This window comes from Cibotium barometz, chromosome 25 (assembly GCF_041138505.1).
Source record: "Cibotium barometz isolate CiBa-2024 chromosome 25, ASM4113850v1, whole genome shotgun sequence".
Classification (NCBI taxonomy): Eukaryota; Viridiplantae; Streptophyta; class Polypodiopsida; order Cyatheales; family Cibotiaceae; genus Cibotium; species Cibotium barometz.
In genome coordinates, this window is record NC_141070.1 from 9,387,355 (window position 1) to 9,394,410 (window position 7,056).

A 7,056-nucleotide genomic window follows, 5' to 3' on the forward strand; every position below is an offset into this window, starting at 1 on the left:
CTTGCATGCTATGTGAAACTCAAGTCATTTATGATATAACACAGCTGAAATCCTTTGACCACATTTATTACGATATAACACAGCTGAAATCCTTTGACCACATCTAGTACGACATTTGTAATATGCTACATTGGTTCGTACACACATGACAAGCCATGGTCGCCCAATTTTATTTTTGTCGAGTTGATTGAATTGTATCCATGCATGTCTAAGGTCCCCAGAGCTGATCCATTGCATTTGATTGACCGAATCAAATCCCAAAGTGGATCCAATGGTGGCCATCTTGAAAACAAAGCACTTCTCACATGTGGACCCTTGTCCTAGGAACCTACCTCCGTGGAAAAAGTCGTTTCTTGTTTCAGCTTCAATAGTGCATCCAACCCAAAGCTCTCCTTAATTAGAAGGCCTGTGTCAAGAGACTGACCTCCGAAACCTAATTATAAAATTGTTTAAGTTTCACACTTCACTTATCTAGATATTGAAAAACTCATTTACAAAAGCATAGCTATCCAACCAAATTAATTTACTAGCTATCTTCCACCAACGGTGCCATCTCCTCTAGAATGAACTCTTGTTCCCGAAAAAATGTGAGGAAACACCTTTGCACTAATGTTACCATCATGATTTATTTTACCACACATTTGTACCTTTTTTGGCTTGGAATTGTGATCTACTCCTAACACCATTGACACCATTTGCTTTGTCCTATCAATTAGTCCCTTGGATGTGCTTGCCCATACATTATGTTCATCAATAATCAACTCATTGTCTCATCTGATGGCATCACATAATAGATGTAGCAATTGCATGAAGTGATGCACATTATAGGAATCTAGCAGTAATTGCAAAGGAGGTTTCCACATGCACTGTTACACTTCTCCACCGGTCGGTGGCTTTACCATGCTCCTACTAGAATGTGATTTGTTTGAGACCCTACGGTTCTTTAACTGTAGCATGCAAAGCTCATTCACACAATTGAAACTACCTAAGTAATGGCTTTTCCGACACACTACTCCAAGGAAGGCAATGTCGGAGGTTTGTGGCTTTGACCACCAGTGGGGATCATACTTATGCTCCATGGAGTCCATTCTTACACGTGATCCCATGGTTGGTGGGAACTCAAATGCAATATCACCATTATATTTCCTAGGAAACTCCATGATCTTAAAACCCTCTTTGATATGTTACAAAAACTTTGTTAATGTGTTTCCCTTCTTCATGCTCCCAAGGTATTCCAAGATGCTCTTAACCTCTCCTCTTGCAATTGTGGATGAGGTTGATGCACCAGCTTTGTTGTTATCTTGTAGGGGGTTGCATAAATTTGTCACGTTTGATTGAGGTGTTGGAAGTCCACTTGGCGGGCTATCTACGATGGCTATTAGTTGTGGGCTTGACATTAACAAAGCATCAACTATTATAGAGTAATTTCTTGAAAAAGAGTCTTCAAGTATATAGAACTCCTCCGCTTGATGATTAGAGGCATGCTCTAGTGGGACATACAACTCTTGGGACCCAATATTTACTATTGCTTGAAATCTAGAGAATGACATGGAGGCTACTTGTTCTTGTAAGAACTTTCACTCATTCATGAGAACTCGATCATTGGTGGAAGGGGATTGTGCAGCTCATTGTAAACACGAGTAAAAAGAAGTACACAATAACAACAAAGAACATCACAATAGGTACACAGTACACACTAAATGAATGGTGATTAAATAATGTGGCCATTTTTTAACTGACCATTTTAATATGATTACTTTTTTCTCAAAATATTAATTTCTTAAAAAGTATATGTGTGTGTGTGTGTGTGTGTGTATAATATTTACACACACACACATAAATAAACACACACATACATACATATATATGTGTATTTGAACTATATATATAAACATGTATATATATATATATGCACACAAAAACATGGTCCAAATAACATACATAGTCATCCCATCACTAAAAAGTTGCATAACAATCATCATACCTTGTGTAAAACTAGGAAGACAAACGTCGACTCTCTGAAACTTTATGGAGGGCCATATGTCATAAATCTTTTCCCAATCCACGTCATCCAAAGCATGTGGTGCCAATAATGACAAAAGCATCCGAGTGTCTAATGTAGTTAATGACTACTCCTCTTGTCATCTTTGATATACAATTATGCTTCAAGAACCCTCTTTCACATGCGGCAGTGCTCACCGGAACCACAAGTAGTGCTTGCCAAAGCTTCATGAGATTTGGATAAGATTCAACCCACTCGGTTTCACCACGACAATGTCCCCATGCTTCATGTGGAAAGTAAAGATTTGATTTGCTTTGTACAATGTGAGACAAAAACGATCCACTTCAAACTCACATTGCATTGCATCTATAACCTTACTCCCTTGAACACCAAACTTTGTACATAATCGATCCATAAATCCCTTGTGCATTTGACCTCGAACACGAACATCCTTCTCATAGCTAGAAGGAAAAAAAGCTTTTCCGCATTGAAAATAGGCAAATCGGTAAATCTAGAATCTATTCCATTGATTAATTCACTAATAAATGCCTTGGCAAGTGTGATGCAATCATATAGTTCCCCTCCACTAGTAGAGTTTGGCAACAAAGAGGAGTAATGCAAAGCATGCCTTTCAACACAACCATCCTCTCTCGAACATAGACAAGTGCATGATTGTTGACCTTATTCAAGAACTCTCTATAGTTCTTTGAACTATACCCAAATGGATCACCAAAATACCTCTTTTGAAGGAGCTCAATAACAACATCTAAGGCATTTGCAACATTCGTGAGATATCCACATGGTCTTTTTGAAACTTCTTATTGAGAATGTTAATTTCATGCAATACATCCGCCATAAAATGAATCAAAAATTGCACTTGAAACGTTGTAGCAATGTTATAGAGATTTGCATCATTCTCCTTAAAGTCACTCAAGAGGGCGGGCATCGTATCCACTAATCTTTTCATAACTTTACCCCTTAACACTATGTATCCTTAAAACTTCTAAGGGTTTAAGACTAAATGCCTTCATTAACCTATCGAGATTCTTGTGACATTGTGTGGACTTTCCCACCCATGCATGAACTCTATTGCCAAAAGCATCCAAAAACTCGAATTCCACATATTTGTCACATGCATCCGAGACCACAAGCGCTTCACGATGAGCAACGGAATGTATGCCACTGACATGTGGTACTTTCTGCACTTTCTCTTGCAATTTGGCCGGCACTCCATTGTTCACACCTCTCATACATGAGGCTCCATCCGATGCAAACCCCCCAACCCAATGAGCTTCGCAAGAGACAAGCCCATTTCTTCCAAGAGAGTCATCAATGCATTGAACTTTTTTTGGGCTTTCCCATCAACCAATGGGAGCAAAGCCACAAACTTGCAAGTGCATGGACCATTACCTTTATCTTCTAGGTAAGTTATATACATGATCATATGCTTTTCTAAGGTGAGATCCGTACTATCATCGATTAACACCAAAAAGAATGGACTTTTGCCAAGGATTCCCCAATAGTTCTCTCTTGTGGCTTTGAGAAACTCCATTCCGGAAGTTCTATTGGTATATACGGAATACTCATCATTGATGGGCATTCTTGGAGTACCCATGTATCGTAAGAACTCGCATTGAGACTTGAAAAAGTTGAAAGGCAAGTCCTCAACCCAATGAAATACATTGTTTGCATAACACTTATGATGCGACTTTTCTCGGCATCAACTATAAGCTCTGCATGCTTTTCAATTGGAAATACATCTTTGTGGCTTTTGAGCCTCCACCTTTGGGCAGCTAGCTTATGCACATCCGATTCCGCATGCTTATCAAGAGCGGGAAGCTGAATGGTTGTAGCCCCCTCTTTACCATAAGGGTTATTCATTCCGAATTCTTTACACCACAAGCATCTTGCTCTTACTTTCCCATTTTCAGAAAAAGGATGTGCCCACGTATGTATTTGTTTCCATTGTGGAATGAAAGTTCTTACCTTCTTTTCAAGTGGCTCAACATTGTCATGTTCCTCCCAAAGAGAACTGGCTTCGACAACTTCCTCGTTTAAGTTAATGGTGTCTCTTCACTTTAGGCCAAAAGCATCCTTGATATTCTTTTGCCTAGGATCATTTCTAGGTCTTCCAATCCGAGATGTCTTGTTGGTATTTGTTTCATTCATGATTATAGTTTTGAGACCTATTAAAAGAAGATTAAAGTCTATCTTAATGAATTATATGATTAAATAAATACATAACAATGTGTTTGACATGAGCATTAGTTCATAAACACATGAGACACATATTCTTTAGCTATCTTGAGACATGAGGGTTAGTTATCGTGAAAAATTAGCTATTTTACAAGAACCTCTCGTGAAAAAAATACATAGCAATGAATGTGAGAAAAAAAATGCAAGATTAAGGAGACTTAAAATCATGTAAGCTAAGGTGAAATTAAAAGCAAGCACACTGAAGATTAATGCAAGATTAAGTAAGCCAAGGTGAAGATGAATGCAAGACTAACCTGAGAGAGAAATCAGAAGAAGAAAGATGTAGTAAGAGCAGGATGCTTCTGTAAAGGAGGAGTATTATTGGGGGCAGATCGAAGCACAGAAAACCGTGGGCGCTTTTCTTTTCAGCAGCGAAAATTATTTTTAACAACGACAATGCTCTTTGCCTGGGCCCTTGGCGCTTTTCTTCGATTTATTTTGAAGGAAGAGGGAGGCACTCAGAATTATATATGTGATATTTTTGGCCACGGGATTGATCGCACGGCGGACATGATGTGACGGAAATTAGCTTGCCAGAGCTCCAGCATATGTTGTTGTAGCTCTGTTTGTACCAACCAACACGAGTGACCGTTGTTGCCGCGTGAAATGCGCAAGCGTGCAGGCACGCATCCAAGAAAGGTGGGCGTGCCACCAAAGAACGCGTTCCTACTGCTTACAGGCCTGAGTCTACCTAGCTTCTGACATTGCGAATCCTTTGACAATTAGTGTGCAGTGTGCACTGTGAACTGTCTTGAATCTTCCTGATTGAGGCCAACTACCTCTCCTCCACCAGTACATGTACCCCCATCCAGTCCTTCTCACCAATTCATCAGTAAGAGAGAGTATCTACAGAGTTTGTTCTATATGACCATTACTTCATTTTCTTAAGCGTTAATGCCCGAATTTGAAGCTTTATTTATGCCATGTAGCCCGAATTTGAAGCTTTAATTATGCCATGTGGCCCTTTATTATTATCGTTCCTTCATAAAATTACACTTTGATTCTAGATTAACTATACATCACATCTCCTCTTTTGAAGCTTTGTAAGGTGAGAGATACTGCTTCAAAAACTAATACAAGATTAATCTTTAGACTAGCTTCTGCGCTTCTTCTTCCCCAGTTTCCCGCCTTTTTAAACCTGCAGCGTAGGCTTTCCTTCTCCGCGGGCGGATGCCCTCCCAAGTGCATGGGCACTGATGAGTGGAGGAGCCCGTCCCTCATCAGACCCCAGACTTCTTCAGCATCACCTGCAAAAATAAACCAAATGCTCAGCACTCACATTCCTGTAGCTTCACCCTCAACCTCTCATCAAGTCCCTCACTCAAACCCCTGGAAGCCCATCCCAGAAAAACCTTGGAGTGGAGAAGCCATCATAGACGCAGTAATGGATGAAAACACCAGACTGGTTCGGTAACTAAAAGAAGCCAAAGAACAACTTCTAAATATGAAGAACAAGGGACAACTCAAAGAACCCTCCCTCTTGTCAACAAACGAACCGACAGCAGCAGCAGCAGCCCAACAAAAAGAGGCAACCAATAACACCCCCCAGGTAATAACTCTACCAACACTCTTCACGTCAGTTTACCAATAGAACAGGTCAGAAGCAAAGTAGAAGACTATTCAAAAAGATGCCTAGTTGGTCTACTCTTTGGTCCGAGACCATCTAAGGAAGCAATGAGAGCATGGATAAGGGAAAGCTGGACACCTCTTGGAATAGAGGTTATCTTAACTCAAGCACTGGCCAAAGGCTATTACCTCTTTTTATTCAAAGATCCAGGCATGGCAATGAAGGTTATTAGCTCAGGACAATGGATGTACAGACATCTCCCCTTCTGTTTCATGAGATGGACAAAGGACTTCAATCCGGATGGCCCCAAATCTTCAGCATATCCAGTGTGGGTTGAACTCCCTAATCTCCCCATTCACCTAACCCCATGGATCAAATCCATATTAGCTCCCCTAGGTCAAGTCCTAGGCACCAAAGCTTTCTCGGACTACAACCCTGCTTGGCACACTCAAGTCCTAGTAGAGCTTGATCTGTTCCTTCCTCTCCCAGATGAGATAGCAATAGGGTGTGGTGAGTTCTCTCGCACTCAGACAGTCCTCTACAAACACCTACCCAACTCCTGCTTCCACTGTGGGAAACAAGGGCACCTCATCAGAAACTGTCCCATCAAAAACCCACAGTTTATCCTCCCCCAAGTAGCCGAAAACCCCCCCCCCCCCCACTAACCCGAGTCAAGCCCCCCCGAACCCTTGCCCTCCTCCTCCTAATGGAAGCCCAATAGAATCAGAATTCGTACAAGTCAGCAGAAGGAAACCCTTTTCCAGACCCAAACCCCCTCACCCCCTATTCAAGCCCAACCGATATTCAGTGTTAGCCGCTGTTCCACACCCAGGTGATACGGAAGAAGAAAATGATTGTGTAGAAAGTACCCCTATAAACAAATTGAGGCTAGAGAAGGAAGTCGACAACTTGGATGCAGCCGATATGGACACCACAGGCATTCTAGCACCTGAAAAAAGCTCCAAACCACAAACAGGCAACTCCAATGACATGGAGATAAGCAAAGAACTCAAGAGAGGCAGAGCTTACCTGGGTACCACCCCCAGTCAGTCACTAAAGGAAGCCTTAACAAACCCCCAAACAAAAGATAATGAAAGTTGCAAGCTTCAATGTCAAAGGACTTTCAGATCCAAAGAAAGCCCAACTAGTCAGACAATGGCTCAAAGCCAAAGGTCAGCTAGATATCATCACTCTAGTGGAGATTAAAACCTCAGGAGAGGAACTGAACAGA

General features: G+C 41.2%; 1 pseudogene; it reads right to left on the minus strand.

Annotated features, from left to right (window-relative positions):
- Positions 1-320: 320 nt before the first annotated feature.
- Positions 321-4,171, minus strand: LOC147624222 (uncharacterized; annotated as a pseudogene).
- Positions 4,172-7,056: the final 2,885 nt, after the last annotated feature.